Below are 10,029 nucleotides of genomic sequence, written 5' to 3' on the forward strand. Positions count from 1 at the left end.
TACTCTTCGGTATCTTGAACTGCCCTCTTATTGTTCGCCATCTGCCTATCTTTGTACTTAAGCTCCCCCTCTTCAATTTTGGCATTCGTGGCTCTAAGTTTTAAGTTCATAGTTAATTTCATGAAACGCCCACCTGTTGAAATGATAAAGATCAACCACAGAGCTCCTAGCAGTCCCCAATATGTCAATCAGAGTATTCGGCTTGTCTTGTAGGTCCTCTGAGTCTAAATACATCAGCTCAGAATCCTATTCATCATACTCATTGGGAGATAACTTACCCTCCTCCTCGGGATCAAACATATTATCCATGGAATTATCCCTCGATCTAGGAAGTGAACTGGCATTCTCCTCCTCCTCATAGTTGGACTCCCCATTGTCATCGCTTGGTTCATACTCCTTATCATCCCCTGAATTATTTTGAATTTGCTTAGCCCTAACCTTACAGAACTCATCAATCATGAGGATAAGGCCTTGATGGGCCAGAGGGCTAGCTTTAGGATTTTTAATAAAATCCGCCACATTATCATTTAGAGAGAAGGATAGATAATAAGGGACAAAAATCCTAATGCCATGGCGAAAAATGGTTTAAAAGGACAAAATGATGGCTGTAAATTTTAGTAAACCTACTATCAACAGTGACATACTCCATATTTTCCCTAAGCATTTTCCTCCAAAAAAGTTTAATTTGAAGAGGGGTAAAGTAAGATTTGTTTGACTTTACCAGGTTATTCCTCTCCACATCAGATATTAGGAAGGTCTTCATGGCACTGTCAGACAGATTTCGATCCCTGAAGAACTTCACGCCTTCCATAAACATACCCGTCACCTCTACAATTAGCGCCTCATCCAATTTGAAATTTTGGCTGAACAAGGTGACTTTCTTCTTAGACCAACCCTTAACAAAGGCTTTGGAGGCATGATCCTTCTTTCCGTGCAGCTTCTCCATGAAACTAGCCACTCCTCTCTTCTTCAACCTCCTCCAAATTTTCTTTTCCTTCTTCTAAGCTTGGAAACTCGAAGGTTCAATCCTATTGATATTGTCACCCATGGTGATGACCAGCCCGCAGATATCAGTCACAATCACACACTGAAAACCTTGACAATATAAAAAGGGTAAATGGATGCTAATAGACTCGGTGGATAAAACCACCCAGAAAGCATGTGAAAAGAGCTAGATCATCCCACCTAGAAGTTTCCCCTTATCGGAATAATAATTTTCATTCCTTCTCTCGTTAAGTGTAATCATTATTAGATAGGGGGAATGGTACCATTAATTCAATCAAATAATAAGTGCCCCTTCACCTCAAAAGGTAATGATCCTTCATTTTGCCATGAAAAAGAGGCAATAGAACTAACTCCAACATTAGCAAAGAAGTCTGCACACCTCTTGGCTTCTCTAAAAACATGAGTTATAAAACAATCCTCAAAGCCATCAATAATCTTAAGAGAATTATGAATAATATTCTTAATATTCCAAGAAGTCTTATCCAATATTTTGAGATGTCTAATAATATTTAATGAGTCCCCTTTAATCTAGACTTTATTAATATTTAATTGTCTAACAATTTTGAGGATTTCCAAAACTCCCATGGCCTCTGCAATGTGATTAGACTGAATCCCCAATAGAGAAGCAGTAGCAACCACACAAATCCCATTAGTCTCTTATAACACCCCCACATCCTTCCCTACCAAAGTTCCCCTCAATTGCACCATCAAAGTTAATTTTCATCCATCCATTTGGAGGTTAGCACCAGACAATGGCATCCCTATTCTTTTTAACTCTGAAGTTACTGACATCAACTTGAAGAACCCATTTCCTAGCAACAATCTTATCCTCCTCCTTCACATAGGATGAGTAAGTAGGTCTAGCACCACCAATAGACAGGTTCAAGTTCTCTCTAGCAGCTCTGTAAAATTTCTCAAAAACAATCTCAGAACAACAAGAGACATTTCTAAAAATTCGATTGTTTCTTTCTTTCCACACATGCCAAGACACAAAAGGAAATAACAAAGACCAAAAATTTTTCAAGAAGGGGTTAGAAGAGGGGCACTTCCATTGAGTAAAAAAATCTTCCACCTTCTTAGGAAAGACCCACTCAATACTCCAGAGATTAAGAATTTTGCTCCAGATATGAGAGGTAAAGGACAATGAAGAGCAAGATGAGAGATAGATTCACTAGCATTAAGGCACAAAAAACACCTATTCAGAAGTTGGAACCCTCTCCTCATGAGGTTATCAAGAGTAAGGATTGTATTTTGAAGAAGGAGCCACAAAAAAATGTTGATTTTAGGAATAAGAATCTTAGACCGGGATTTGGCCCACACGGGAGGATGTAGAATTAGATGGCTCGGGACCTTGATGGTAGAGGCAACTGAGAAAGAACCATCTGAAGTCTTCTTCCATATAAAAAGATCATCATGATCCTGATCCACACAAAAGGACAACAAAGCCTGCTAGAGAGGAGAAAAGACAGCATCAATATCCTCCATCCTAACCCAAGAAGATTGCTACCAATAATGACTAACCAGAAAGCCAAATATTTGTTTACAAATCTCCATAAAAGGCACCAAATTATCATCACAGCATAGGGGTCTCTCAACAACCAAACATCTTCCCAAAATTTGATCTTATTACCTTTTCCAAGAACCCACCCAACACCGATAGCAACATGTTTGGCATTAAGGATGCTATTCCAAATAGTCGAACCCTTAGGGATGTGGTTGGATTGAAGGAAGGAAGCAATATTTAGAGCATCCTGAAAATACTTACTAATCCAAACCAAGTTCCAGTCCTTTCTGTCACCAAAAGACCTCCAAATTTATTTAGTTAACAAAGCATTATTAAAGTATTTTATGGTCCTTAATCCAAGGCCCCCATAACACTTCGGACTGCAGATGCTTTCCCAAGCAACCAAGGGAAGTCTTTTTTTCTCTTCTACCCCAATCCATGAAAATCTTTTTTGAATTTTGTCTATAGCATCAGCAAACTTAGAGGGGATCTTAAAAAGACTAAGAGTATAGACAGGAAGATTTTGAAGAGAAGCCTTCAAAAGCTGCAACTTCCCTACTTGACTCAGAAGAGCCCCTTTCCACCCAACCAATTTCTTGAAAAACCTGTCCACAATAAAACTCCAAAAGGAATTAGGAGGAGAGACCCCTAAAGGAAGCCCCAAATAGATTGAGGGAAAGGAATCAATAGAACATTTGATAATCTCTACAATCTTTCTCTTCCTACAAAGGGGAGTGTTAATGAAAAAAATAGAAGTCTTGTTCCAATTGATCAGCTGGCCAGAGGCTCTAGAATAAGTTTGAAGGGCACTTTTAAAGGATCTAGCTTCATGAATATAGGCAGCACCAAGGAGGATAGTATCATCCACAAATTATTGATGGCAACAGACCATGTTGGAAGATGAAGGCCTAAGACACTTAATATCTCCCGATATCACCATCTTCTGCAATAATCGACTCATGCTTTTAGCTAGAATGGTAAACAAAATTGGGGAGATACGATATCCCTGCCTAAGACCCCTAGTAGGCTTGAAAAAAGATGAGGGGTTTCCATTAGTAATAACGGACATAGAAGGAGTAGAGATAAGTTGCCAAATGATATTTGAAAATTTACCATCAAAACCGAAAGCCTTAAGGATTCTTTTCAAAAGGAACCAATCTACTCTGTCATAAGCCTTAGCAAGGTCAATCTTAACAAGGAAACCATCTCTTTTAGAGGCAATGAGAGAGTGAATGTTCTCGTGAACTAGAATTATAGAATCAAAAATTTACCTTACTGGCACAAAACCATTACAGAGACTTATAGGTCTGAACTTATCCATGGAGTCCACACCGGGTTGCTTAGGAATAAGAACCATAAAAATAGAATTCACCTCCTTAAGCAACGATTTAGTTCCAAAAAATTCTTTCACAACTTGAACAATGTCCCTCCCAATAATATGCCAGAAGTGATGAAAAAAAAACATGGGGTACCATCAGGCCCAAAAGATTTATCTCCTTGAAAAGAAAAAACAACCCTTTTAATCTCGTCGTAAGAGGGAATGGCACATAAAATCTTATTCTACTCCAATCCAATAACCTTCGAAATATTTCCCATTAAGGAATCTTGATCTTCACTACAGAGGTTAGAATCAGTAGAAAGGAGTTCAGAAAAAAAGCAAGCCGCCTCCTTAGCAATATTATCATTTCCTTTAATGATATTGCCGCTCACCACTAGCTGGGAAATCCAGTTGGCAACTTTGTGTTTAACAGTGGACAGATGGAAATATTTAGTATTCTTATCTCCAATCGACAGCCAAAGAGACCTTGATCTTTGTCTCCAAAAGTCTTCTTCATTGGCTATGATTTTCTGATATTTAAAAAGGATCTCATTCTCTTTATCCCTAGAGACAGAGTTATAGCCATCTTTTTGGATAGAGTCTTGGATTGATTTTAACTTTGATTTTAAAGCATTTTTCATAACAAATATTGTACACCTAAAAGTTGCATGACAAATTAAGTGAATTTTATTTATTTAATTATCCCTATTTCTTCCAATTAATTAAATTAAGATTTAATTAATATCCCTATTTCTCTAAATTAGCCTATTAATCAAGTTAAAGATTTGATTAATATTTCCCTTCTTCTATCCTAGCCATTTAATTAAATTTACATTTGATTAAAATCCCCCTCCTAGCCATTTAATTAAATTTACATTTAATTAAAATCCCCCCTCTAGCCATTTTAATTAAATCTACATTTTTAAAAAAAACCCTTTTAGATTTAAATAAATCTAAATTTATTTAAAACTCCCCCCACTTGCAAAATCCTACAAATGCAAGTTGCAACCAACAATTGAAATAAATTTATTTTATTTTAATTAAATTATATTTTTCCCCACACACTTGCATTTTCCTATATCTCCCACTTGCCTCCTAAACCCCTTCTAGATTCTTCTAATCACTTCCAATTTAGCCTAATTCATCTCCTAATTATTGTCACATTCCTAAGCAAAGGGAAGTCACTTCTCAAAGCCTCCAAAGTCTTTGAAATGCATTAAAGGCTTTATGCCTTCAACAAGTTAACCCTCAAAGTCTTCCTAACCATTAATGGTTAATCCAACCTCAACTCATCTTTGATTTTTGGTTAGAGACTTTTCTCTAACTTAACCATCCTTTTGACTCAAGGATCTCATCAAGCATTCATGGCTTTAACCTTGGCTATCCTATTAACCCTTACACAAGAGTTTACCCCTTGGGTAAAAGCTTTATCCATTGGATGACCCTAACCTAACCTTAACCCTTACCTCCTAAGGTAACCTTCATGTCTTCTCAGGTATTTAATGCCTCTTACATCTCCTCTCAATCCCTCTCAAAGCGACATTTGTCAACTTGAGATTGGACTGAATCCCTCACATGGATTGATAACTTTCAATCCTAGCCCTTGTTGAGATTATTCAATCTCAACCTTTCATTGCCCTATTTCCCCTATAAATAGAGCCCATTCCTTCTTCAAAATATCAAGTCTTTTGTGCATCAAACTTATAGTCATTTTGCAGGTTAAGGAGCTCTATTTGTTATCTTCAAACATCAAGCATTCATCTCATAGCATTTTAGTTTCATTTAGCTTAAATGCATATCCTTTTCTAGCTTAATTAACTCATCTAATAGCATTTAATCTTCAATTTGGAATTAACCTAGTTTCATATCTTCATCACCTTGAGCATTTAGTCTTGCATCTTGCATTTCATCTTAATCCATCATCTTAGCTTTCACTAGGATCTTAGTTTCATCCATTTTGATCCTAGAATCATTTAAATCTCGTTCTCTAGGTTGTCATCTTGAGGATCAAGTGCTCTTCCAAGTGAGGGCCACCTGAATCTTAGAGATCTTTAGAGATAGAGGAGCATCGAACGATTTTAGAGAGTTTAGATTCATTTAACTTATTTTCATTGATTTCTAACTCTAATACAATGTTTCATGTGTATGTTTGAAGTGTTCTTCTCTATTACAAGTTGATACCACATTTCCAACATACAAATATATCTCTAAAGACTTCCTTGTTCCAGACCCTAACTCTGTCCTTAACATGCCTAAGTTTCTTAACAACTCTAAACATAGTAGATCCTTCCACCTGAATATTCCACCATAGTCTGATATTGTTTTCCAGGGTAGGGTGAGATAACCATATTTTCTCAAATTTGAAAGGGAAGCAACATTTTTTAACAAGAGGTTCAGCGACAAAAGAAATAGGGAAACAAACAGATCTTATTTTATTGATGACAGATAAAGTACTGTTGTACTTAGTAAACCAATCACTGGAGATTAACACTCTATCCAGCCTAACCTAAATCAGCTATTCACCATCCTGCCTATTAAACCAAGTAAAGGCCGCCTCACGCATCTCCACATTAGTGAGAGCCATGTTAGTAATGAAATTCATAAGATCAGTTTTGCTATCCAGAAGAATTTGATTGTTATTTGTTATTTTATTTTATTTTTCTTATTTCAAGTTACATGCATATATATGCTTTATTAAAAAAATAAAATAATTCATATTTAGTCTCTTAAAAATTTTGAAAATAAATTAGTTTTTTAATTAATATATTTTAATCTATATTTTTAAATATTAAAACAAACTATATATTATTATTTTTTCGATCAAAATAACTTTTAAAATATATATCATTTAAAAAAAGAAATTATAACATTTATTCAAAATTTAAAATAGTATTTATTACTTATTTTGAATTTTTTTATGATGTAATAATTAATTTTAAATTATATATAGATTTAATTTGTAGGATGCCTCATCCAAGGTCAAATTTTGAAGCAAAGATCAACAAAAGAATATCGAAAATAATATGCTCAAAATTATATGAGATGGCAACGTGAATAAAAGGTTAATGCATAAAGAAAGGAAGTAAAAATTATTGAAAATAAAAAGAATATGCACAAAATTACATGAGACAACATCATGAAAAAATTACTAGTCTACAAAGAAAAGAAGTAAGAAATCATCAAAACCAAATTGGTAGAGAAAGATGTGTTAAACATAGGGCAAAATGATTGGGAAGAGATTAAAGTAGAAATGAGACAACATGCAAATGAGATGGTAACACATCTCAATTGGAGCAATATATAATGTAAAAAACAATACAAATAGATATGGATTTAGATCAATTGAATGAGAAAGAAATACAACAAATTCAAATATGCAACCATGAATTAATTCAAATGCCTCATCAATATCATGAGAATGCTAGGGTTAATTCAGAAGGGATGAATTCTATTACAGTGGATCGTGTGTTACAAACATCAAATTATAGAGTTCAAGAAGTAATGAATGTTGATACTCAAAATCTTGTAGAAAATAATAGTTTGCAAGAGGAGTTAACATCTTAACTAAGAAGAAAAAAATTATTGCAAAAACACAAAATGGAATGGTTCAAGGAACAACTAGTAATAATAGAAATCTTAAAATTGATTTAAAAAATTTACAAATGATATTTTGATGTGGACTAGATAAACTTGCTACACCAAAAATGTGTTATATTTGTCAAGAAAATTACCTTGCAATGAAGGTTATATGAGTACCTAAAGGCCCTATTTGTAATAAATGTCTCAGCAAGAGAAGCACAAACACTAATTCTTAACATTAAACAAAATGGATCTTGGTCTATAACCATTGCATCTTGAAAATTCAATGCAAATAGAGGAAATGTAGATAGCATGTGTCAACCCATTTTTTCAAGTAACACATGCAACTAGAGGTCAGCATTTTTATAAAGGACTTACCATAAGTATTCCACAAGAAGTAGGAGAAATAGCTAAAAATTTATCACATCAAATAAAAGATTTACCAATTATTATTGTTTGAAAAAAGGATCAACGTGGAATAGATTATAATTTTGCAGTCAATAGGGAGACAATATATAAAACACTCTATAAAGATCTTCAAATCGATGAAAAATGCTCTTAGTGAACTTACATGCAATTTATGTAAAAATATTTTTATCCGATTGAACTCTATTCATATGAAGTTTGATTTGAATGCAAATGTATTTAATGCATTTGTGGGTACAATGATGGAGACAAATGAAGGAAACATTATTGATCACACTACATTATTGGTGTCTAAACCACTAAATGTTTGAAGAGGGATGAACCTAATCCATGCATGAATAAATAACCCTAGTGTAGATCTTGGATCACTAATTGATTGACCAAGAATTAGAGTATCTATAGGGAATGGGTATTGTCATTGAAAGATTACTTGATATGGCTTTTCCAACATTAGTTCCAAATGGACAATGTGATTAGATAGAACCAAAAATAAGGATATTCCATCTACATTAATTTGTTGAGCATTTATTTCAATATAAAGACCATTGTTTTGGATGACACCCACAATTTAGATATTATATGATGAATATGATTATGCGATATCGTGCACAAAATTTATCTGTTGCATTTGTCAAAAAGATTTTTCAATATGTGTCAATCACAATCAATGAGTTATGAGGGCATATGGAAAATGTCCAACACCTATTGGATCTAGTTGATTGTTTGATATAGTTTGGTATGACACTAAGGTGTATAAGGTCTTATTGAGAAAAAAAATTGAGCTAAATTAATTAACCTCTTGCATCAAATTGGAATGCCAACAATTTTCTTTACTTTGAGTGCAACAAAATATGTATTGGCCATGTTTGCATGCATCAATGTTGGGAACACAACTAGCTAATCCACAAGAAGCACAAAAGTTGTGATAAAAAATATTATTGACTACATGTATATTGTGAAATATTACATGCACAATATTGTAACATATTACATGCTCCTACAATATGCAATGTTTTGAAAGGAAATATTGCAAAAGGAAATGAAAGTAAAAGATTATTGTTCAATATATGAATGACAAGTAGACGATCATCACATATAGGGAACACCCTACAAAGACAACCTAATTGAAAAAATTATCATGAAAAAAAAAATGCGTCAAAATATTGTTTCTATTCTTCATGCATGGAATCCATAAGAAGATATACATTAACATATAGGTATCAATTCTAACTAAATATGACAAAAACATTTGGAAAAGAATATCCATGCAAGGGTCTCCAATTGTTCTAACACAGATCCTATTTGCAGATAATATCTTACTTTGGTCTAAAGCATCAATGAACCAAATGAAGGTTGTAAAATTGGTAATTGGATAAATATTATCTAACAGCATGTCAAAAAGTTAATCCATCTAAATCCAAGATTTTCTTCTGCAATATACATCCATTTGCTTCAAATAGATTGGCAATTTTTTTGGGTTTTAAACAAGCCATGTTACCATGCAAATATCTTGGTTTTATGCAAATTTCTTGGTATCCCATTCTTTCTGGGATCCAATAAAGTTCATATTGGGCTCAAATTTAAACTTCAATTCACATCAAAATATCGTCTTGGGAAAGCATGTGGCTCTCATTTGAAAGATTGCTCATGATAAGATTAGTATTATCTACAATCCCAAATTACATCATGCTTATACTTCCCATCCCCAAGGACATTCTATATATGAAAGGGCAACATGGACAATAAGCAGAAGATTCCTTTACTTTCTTGGGACAACATTTGCACCACAAAATCTCTAGGAGGGGCAGGTATCGACAACTTGGAGGCTAGAAATTTGGGACAAACCTTGTTTGGAATATGTATGCTAAACCATATGGGCTAAAATTCTACAATCAAAAAATCTTGACAGATCTTCCAGAGAGAATTTTCATAGTTGCTAATCCTCTATCAGATTCAAAGTTGTTGGATTTTCTGATTGCATGCAGGGAAATTATCACCCCTTGTCTCACTTGGATCATCAATAATAGAGAATCTCCATTCTTATGGAAGGATTGATGGAACGATTTTCCTCCTCTTGCAAATATTCCTTCATTATCAGAGGCAAAGTCAGTTCTTAATTTATGTCAAACTTAAAAATAACAAATTAAAATTCCATATTAAATATAAAAAATAAAAAATAATTACAGATGTTAAGTAC

Source organism: Cryptomeria japonica, chromosome 8 (assembly GCF_030272615.1).
Source record: "Cryptomeria japonica chromosome 8, Sugi_1.0, whole genome shotgun sequence".
In the NCBI taxonomy this organism is placed as follows: domain Eukaryota; kingdom Viridiplantae; phylum Streptophyta; class Pinopsida; order Cupressales; family Cupressaceae; genus Cryptomeria; species Cryptomeria japonica.